We start from the raw sequence: 9,068 nt of genomic DNA, 5'->3' as shown, positions 1-9,068 counted from the left end.
ATAGTATTCACTATTTGCACAAAGTTTTGATAACATGGCTATCATATAACGTCTTATAAAGACAATTCTGTTAGCCAAATTTTGGTCTTATTTTCACAACAACCGACAAAATTTTGGTTCAAACTAATTAAGTGTAATTGGTTTTTCAGTAGAGATCATTGCTTTGCCCAAACATATACTTTGCAAAAATTGTCAAACAGAATCAAATTAACTGATCTAGATGGTCCCAATAAAGTGGTGATCCACTATTAACACTGATGTTGGCTGAAATTCAAGCGCAAGCTTCTTCAGAAATGTTCGCGATTTCGCTTATCTACGGGCTTCGCTGATAAGAATATGGATTCGGGTATAAATTTCCACGAATTTCAAATCTCGTACCCTTCCATGGCTTTGTAGATATCAGTCAAAACTTACTAAACATAAATGTCAAAAATATGTGCTTGTTTTGCAGAGCCTCTTCCGTCCAAGCATCTAATTTAGAAATCAATTCCTGATGGCTGCAGCTTTCTACATGTACATATGTAGAGTATTTGCTTATCATTTCAACCACTCTCTTGTTGCGTTCGTAACGAAGCCCTCGATATTCTCATCTTTATCTTCAGATGCAAAAAGTATTTCAATTATTCACTCAATATTGAATGCTTCTTGCCACAAAATTGTTTACGCTTACACTGGGAGGTGCGTACAAGCAAAATAACTTCGGTCAGATTAACGGTTAGTTTTCCCATTATTATTTTTCTCACACTTTAACAAAACGATTTTTGTGGCGTTGCTTTCACACATATATCCATCCGTACACTTTGTTCAACTTTTCAGCTGCTCTACTCTCCAGTCGCCATTTTCCACTTGCCCATGCATCAGTGGCAGATTATCTTGGTTTGCAGTGCATTTAAAACTGCTCTGTTGGGACTCATTTCGTTGGGATTCGAAATTAAGCTACAACTATAATACAGCTTGCAGTGGTGGAGCTCTGAGCAATTTAATCGAGTCGTGATGCAGTCTATAGTGTTGCAGTAAGTGTGTACATGTATACAAACACAGACTTTGCTCGCTGTATTTAAGTTTTGTTTTCGTTTAATTTTCGACTTTGCATGTGAAGTTGCGTATACGCAGTGATGTATGCATATAACAAGGTATGTATATACATACAGATTGAGAGTAGAGGAAAGATAGGAAATGGTAACTTGTTATTATAAATTTTACTTGCTTAAACTATATGAACGACCTGATAAACGTATGAGTAACCTGCACACTTGATTTCCTTTTTGCATCTGTGTCAAATGTCACATAAAAATCACAGTAGTATTTGGTATACGCTGGTCTTTCTGAAGAACACAATGCGCTTTCGCTGATTTTTTTTATTAGTGAAATCATTGAACAAAGAAGTTCCATTAAATTTTGCGTGCTGAATCAAATTTCTGATGTCGAAATGTTTGCAATGTTGGAAAAGAGCGTATATGATAATTGCTTATCGCTAGCAAGTGTTTTTGATTGGTACAAATTATTCAAAGAGGGTTGAGTTAACGACAAACCATGTTTGAAGAATAAATTAAGAATTTTTAAATTGTAAACAGTCTTATGGTTTTTTCCTCGTAGTAGTATTACTGTCTCTAGTTTAGTCCCATTTTCAAACTGGTATTTACGAATGGAATCATTGCAAAAGAAGTATATGATTAAAAAGAAAAACACGGGCAAAACAGTAAAACCGTTTAAAAAGGGAGATGAAGTGTTATCTTTATATAAGAGAATCCACGAAAGAGGCTCTTGAAATTTATACAGAGAGACATGTATTCTGTAGACAAAAATCCTTTGTATTTGAATGAGCTGAGGAAGCTAAAGGGATGGATATGAGCCCCCCAAAAACATTGAGAACATATTCTTCTACGCTTTTGTTCCACAATATGTGTGCGACAGTGATGTTCCCTGGATGAAGGTGGACCGTAAGAGATCTATTCAATTATATGCTCTTAGCATCTCACCGCAATAAAAGGAGTTCCCCATAGACACTGTCATATTGTTTCTAATGCGGTACATCTTCCCACTGTCCAACTATCGCAAGATATAGCCTGAAGAATCTCAGTTTTTCCACGAACCGAGCACAATAGTTAGAAAAGATATTAGGTTGGTAGGTAGAAGTGCAGCCCTGTTGTCTTTCGGGCTCATTTAGCACTCGCTGTGCCATTTTGATGTACTATTCGTAGACCTTTTGTATCTGCTATCACGTTTCACCTTTTCTTTCAAACCATTTTGAGGTTTCGATGAAGCTACTTATGTCTGATATGCTTTTAGTAGAAATCCATGCAAGGTTTGGTGCTTGATGGATTCCAAGTGTTCTGTGTCGGATCTGTGATAGGGCTGGGCATTCACAGATAAAGTGGAAAATGGTTTCCTTGTTCTGTGCTATTCCGCAGCCTCGGCAGATGTTGTTGTAGGGCATACCCATTTTGGACACATGTTCTCCAAACGACCAGCGCTCTGTTATGGTAGCTGTTACTCTATAGATACTTTTCGTATACCTATTTAATAAGTCGTTAGTTCTTTTCTTGTCTGAGGTTGGCCATAATTGTTTAGTTATTATGCATTTTGTTATGTTTTCCCATCTGTTATTTGCAACTTGTTGAAATTGTCTATTGATCTCTCTTTTCATCGATCCTAGTGGGCTTGGTATTAGCACCGCCTTGGATTCGTTAAGGAAAGCTCCTGCCTTTGCCAACTCGTCTGCTCGTCTATTTGGAGCTTGTCTTTTATTGAGCTTAGTGCCTTCTTGCAATTGTGGACCATACTGGAATTTATCATGTGCGTATCATGGGCCGCCTGGCTATCCCTAAACATTGCTGATTTACGTATAGTCTCGTGGTTTTCCAATAGAACTTCGCAGGCCTTTGCCCGAATAGATACTAATTGCTTCATCAAATTTGTGGCACTCTTAAGTCGCTTTGTTCATATACAACGTTGAACGAAATCACATCAAGATTCAATCTTATAGTTATTTCGTTTTCGGTAGCACGAGATACCAGAATCATCTGAAATTTTGCACTTAAGGCACATTTTCTTTTCTCTCCCCAAAACCCGAACCACCATAGAATAAAGCTGCCAATTAAAATGAACGATCTGAATCAAGTGCTTGCCTGTGAAACTTTCTCATTTGACAAGATATCTTCATGAAGTTCGGCATGATTTATTTCCATAGACAGTAATGCAATCTTCGAAGGATGTGACGATTGAAACACTAATGCATATACAAGTTGACCAATACAAACCATACAAACCGACCAATCGAAGTTGTTCAATGGAATATTTTGTATTTGTGAAAGTAAAAATAGCCTCGGTGCAACCAAAGATATTTTTTTTTATTTAATTTAAATACATGTTTACATACAGAGTTTCTCTGACAGAGAGGCGGATGGCTTGATTAACATCAGTTTCGTTGTAACAGTGCAAAACTGATTAATTCGTGACTTCCTCGTTGTCCTTATTCGATATCCAAGATACTAAGCACAAAAAGAAGTTTATCTTCTATCAGATCCGCAATTAAAATATTTCCTTACTGACACTAAATACTTGCATCTTCTTATTTACACAAGATGGCTACATCCTTGAGGAAGCGATTAAAAAGTTTCTCTGAAATTTCCACCAACTGCTGTTAAGCCGGAGCATTTGCTACTTAAATTCTTTACTTTTGCTACATTTTGTCATGCTGTCATAGAATCAGCCTCACTGACACACATGCGTGCGACACATTTTATCTGCTTTCTTAACGATTTTGCGAAGTTCTTGCCACCTGCCCCAGTTGGCGTTACAAGCAGTGCATTGCAGCCGCATGCCGCACGTGCGTTCGACTGTGACAGCTGCTGCTTTCGACTTTAAAACTATTTATTTCCGACAAAATTCCCTCCTTTTACAATTTACTTTGCAGTATTTTAGTATTTTAGCTCAGACTAAAACATTAAGAGCTGTTCGCTTGAATTCCAGCAGTTGCCGTTATGCACTGCTGCGTGCCCAAACTCGACTCCAACTTAACCAAGTGAACATACACACTTTGACACTTTCCCACTTTGCTTGTGCATTTGTGCGCCATTAAATAAATATTATATAAAGAGTGCTAAGATTTGTGTTCCGAGTCAAAGTGGCATTTTAGAAGCCATTAAAGCAGCTCAAATATTTGGAAGAGGGGTTGGGGAAGGGAAAAGAAGATTTTTAGACCCGTAAACTATAGAAATCAGTATTTAAGGTGTATGACAAGAGATATTTGGAAGCAGGATTTTAATTTGTATATCTGATAATAAGAAAAAATTAGAAAACTGTTAGGAGGGAAGACCTTCCCGTTACTATTGAAAGCTCATACTTGAAGAGCCTTTCTTATAAAAATGTCTAAGAATCTATTTTCAAAGCTTAACAGCTTTGCATTTTCCAGTGATTCTGCCATAACCATAAGGCACACAAAGAAGAAATAGCTTGATGCTATTGATCCTTGACTAACTTTAGGCGCACAGTGAGCGAGCTTTAAGGTAATATAACCTGCCGTCGTATTGAATGCTCATTTTCTTAAAAGGGCTGCACTTCGGAGTAATATGTGAATTGCTATATTATTATATGCCATCAGAAATCTCACAGGTGCCTCCGGAGTTCGGCCTATCCGTGAGGAATTGACTGCGGGTCTTCTTCAGCGACTTCTCTTCGCACACATTTTCCTTGCGGGTATATGGACAGAGAAAATGCTACTAGGAGTAGACTTGGCGACGTTGTGACCCAAGTTTTTAGGATTGCTCAGGATACCTTAAGCTTCACAGCAATGTCGTTAAGTTCCATGGTTTATAGGACAGATGCCAGGTTACAGGCACAATCTGTAGTAAGTTCTGGTACGTGCGACTTCTTCAACCTGCTGCTGGAGAAAATAATTCAAACTGCAGAACATAATCGAGCAGGTACAATCTTTTATAAGAGTGTACAGCTGCTGGCGTGCGCCGATGATATTGATATCATCGGCCTCAACACCCGTGCCGTTAGATCCGCTCTCTCCAGACTGGACAAGGAACCAAAGCAAATGGGTCTGGTAGCGAACGAGGGCAAGACGAAATATTTCCTATCATCAAACAAACAGTCGTCACACTCGCGACTTGGCTCTCACGACACTGTTGACAGTTAAAACTTTGAAGTTGTAGAGAGTTTCGTATATTTGGGAACCAGCGTAAACACAACCAACAATATCAGCCTGTAAATCCAACGCTGGATAACTCTTGCCAACAGGTGCTACTTTTGGCTGACGGAGTAGGCAAATTAAAAGTAAAGTCCTCTCTCGACGAACAAACGCCAAACTCTACAAGTCGCTCATAATTCCCGTCCTGCTACATGGTGCAGAGGCCTGGACGATGACATCAACTCATGAGTCGACGTTGAGAGTTTTCGAGAGAAAAGTTCTGCGAAAGATTTATGGTCCTTTGCGCATTGGCCACGGCGAATATCGCATTCGATGCAACGATGAGTTGCACGAGATATACGAGACATTGACATAGTTCAGCGAATTAAAAGACAGCGACTACGCTGTTTAGGTCATGTTGTCCGGATGAACGAAAAAACTCCAGCTCTGAAAGTATTCGACGTAGTACCCGCCGGGGGAAGCAGGGGAAGAGGAAGACCTCCACTCCGTTGGAAGGACCAAGTGGAGAAGGACCTGGCTTCGCTTGGAATATCCAATTGGCGCTACATAGCGAAAAGAAGGAACGACTGTCTACCCTAGTAAAGAAGAGAAGAATCTAATCTGAACACTTTTTTCGGAGCCGCCTTGTCTGACACCGCGTCAATTTACACAGCTGTATTCCTGTCAAAACAAGCTTAGAAATCGACGAAGATCATGTGTGGCTAAGCTGTTTTCATGGGTCTTGTACGAGTACAAGATTGGGCGCATGGAAAATATCTGAATATCAGGCGATCGGACGTATGCTCCATTATATTGGGGAATTAGTTTTGCCTTCTCCTAGTGTTATGCTTTCATTGCCAGTCAGCAGGCTAGGGAATTGCTCCCTCCTTATTTAGTATGCTCTGGAGATCACTCATTAGACCACCTCTGGGGTTCTACAAGAGCGTAAGAGCATATTTCGGTCGCCGCATCTTTTCGTAGAATTTTCGAGCAAAACCCCTTTCGACCAGGTTTTTAAGCTCTTCGTACTCAGAGGCAGTTCGATCTCTCTTGTTTTGCCTGGCTGTAGCTTGGTGAATTTTCCTATGCTGTATTGTAGCGCACAAATCTGGAGAAGGATGGTTCGCCTTCTCACTTTAGCACGCCTTCAACGAAATGTACTTGGCTACTTAGAGGATACTTGGTCTAAGACCGAAAGTCGTGAGCTGCATGAGCCCCTGTAAATTAGTTTTTCTCTAATTTTAATATATTCTCTTCCAACCACTTTATTTATTTATTTGTTTAATAAATTATCGACCCTGGTCTATTCAGTATTACAAATAACATTTATGTGAACAAAACTATTCTCCCCTTTGCCACAAGTTGCTACAGTACATATAATTTGAATACGCTCATTTAAACATCCGCTTAACTGTTAAATCATCAACGCGCAATTTCTGCGTACTTTCATGCAAAATTTTCCGCTAAAATAAGTGCTCAATGGTCACTTCATAATATGGAGAATTACTTTGCGGTCACCGGAAAACAAAAATATATTATTTTAATTATAAATACAATGACGTTTATGGAATTGCAAAATGAAATCAATATGCAGTACACCAAATCCGGCAATGGCGCAAAATACCCGGTCGCTTGTTAGTGGGGGCGCGTTGTGTCAATTTCGATAAAGCAATAATGACGATAGCAATCATACGCCCTGTCGCACCGCTAAATGTGCGCGCATAATGTATGCTTTGTGATTGGTGTTTTTGTTGTTGTTTATCAGCAATTTTCTCCCTCCTGGTGCCACAGGCTTCACTTAATTTTGATGTGATGTATGTATGTGTTAGTGATTTTTCCCACTAACGGTAAAAGCGCTCGCTACGGCAAATGAAATGTTTTCATAAACCTTTTGTAATTTTTTTCTTATTTTCAACGCGGTTTCTCTTGTCTGCCTTCCCCCGCTTTTTTTTCTCCCCACCTTCCCCTTTTCATCTGTGTTCACACAATTTCATTTGCATTTTATTTGATAACTCATGTGAGCCCCTTGCTTTTTATCGTCTAAAGCTGTTTATATACAGCTATTATTCCGCTTGTTGTTGTTATTATTTTCTGGTGTTGCACCCATACGTTTGCCTATTCTCTATGAAAGTAATTTCACTTGCTGAGGTTGTTTGGTAAGGAATATTTTTCAACTAACCTTCAATCAGTTCCTGCTTTTGTTGAGGTTATGTATGCCGGTATTGTTTGGCAGCTCGCTGATTTTGCTTAAGTAGGCGTGAGTTTATATTTTCATACATTTGTGAGTGTGTGTGTGTGCATTAGGGCTTTGGCATCGCATATTTAATAAGAGCTACACTCATAAGTGCCGCACTTTTGCTTTTTGTATGCTTCATTGGAGCGTAAAATTCATTAAATATGAGCTTATATATGTAAGTGTGTTTTAAAATTTGTGTATATATTCTTATATGCGTATGTAAAAGTATGACTTAAATACATTTTTTCATCAGCCTGGCTGTGTGAAGAAAAAACTGCCTCTTCTCTTTAGTATCTGCTTCAAAATAATGGCGCCAATTCAGGAGTAGTTTTATTCACTACAATCCATATATGGACAAATTTAAGAATACACTCCGGAAATATAGCATATATGTAGTTAGCTTTTGAAGAAAAAATTTAAAATAAACTACTGCGAACTTTTAAAGATTAAATAAAAAAAGAAAAAAAAAAACATTAACTTCGGCTGCACCGAAGCTGATATACCCTTCACAGGTGCATTTCTTTTAGTAGCTATGTGTTCAGTTTATATGGAAGCTATATGCTATAGTAATCCGATCTGAACAATTTCTTCGGAGTGCCAACTTTTGTGGAGATAGATTGTCAAATGTGAAAGCTTAACATACAAGAACTTGATTCCGATCGTTCAGTTTGTATGGCAGCTTTATGTTATAGTGGTCGGATATAAAATAAAAAAAAATGACGTTTGCATATCTTAAAAACTGAGGGACTAGTTCGTATATATACAGACTGACAGACAGACAGACGGACATGGCTAAATCGACTCAGCTCACTGATCAATTATATATATTCTTTATAGTAGGGTTATTCCGACGCTTCCTTCTTGACAAACTTAATATAAAAAAAATTGTAATTATTTGAATATAATGTATAAGTAGTTGGAAGCTTAAAGGGTGACTCATAAAGATGCTATCAACATTATGCTTAGGAACTCAAGGCACTGGAGCTGATGTTAAGTAATAAAAAAATTAAAAATTTAAACCTACTTTTTTCAAATATTTACGCATGCTATGCTTACAGATGGTTAGAATCGCTGGCTGTTCTACAGATCGGACTTAAACTATTATATCGAGTCCTTTGTGAAACCATAAAAATAGAACTCCTGTGTCCGATCTTATAAGTGAACTCAGCGCCTTGTGGATAGCGCATATTTGTTTAGAAGTTTAATTTCTATTTCTACCTACTGGGTGGGACATCTAAAAGTGCGATGTTTAAAGTGATTAAGCCTTATTCTCGCAAACACAACACAATCAACAAGGAAGTATTGAGGTGTTTTCAACTAATTTTCTTTGACACATCATCTGCGGCTGGCATCCGGTAAGATTCTCAACTAGAAAACACGAGAATAGTGGAGCATCGTCTCGTTTCCTTGCCGCTGATAGCGGGGTTAGAGTGCATTTCCTTCCTAGCTCGATACCTTTATAACTACCTGCTAATCCGCTGTGACCTGGTCACATTAGTGTTTTCATAAAGTGACTTGATCCCGCTTTTAGTTCTACAGTTGTTAGTCACTTTTCTGAAGGAGGACGCACTCTGGAGTAATAAAGCTACCGTTACTTTAATGGCAGTAACTTGGGCTTGATAAACACTATAAAAGTCAGCAAGTCCACAACTAAAGTTTATAGAGAGGTCCTGACAATATATTGCTCCACCCACC

The sequence above is a fragment of the Bactrocera tryoni genome, chromosome 1 (genome assembly GCF_016617805.1).
Source record: "Bactrocera tryoni isolate S06 chromosome 1, CSIRO_BtryS06_freeze2, whole genome shotgun sequence".
In the NCBI taxonomy this organism is placed as follows: Eukaryota; Metazoa; Arthropoda; class Insecta; order Diptera; family Tephritidae; genus Bactrocera; species Bactrocera tryoni.
This window is presented reverse-complemented; position numbering follows the sequence as displayed.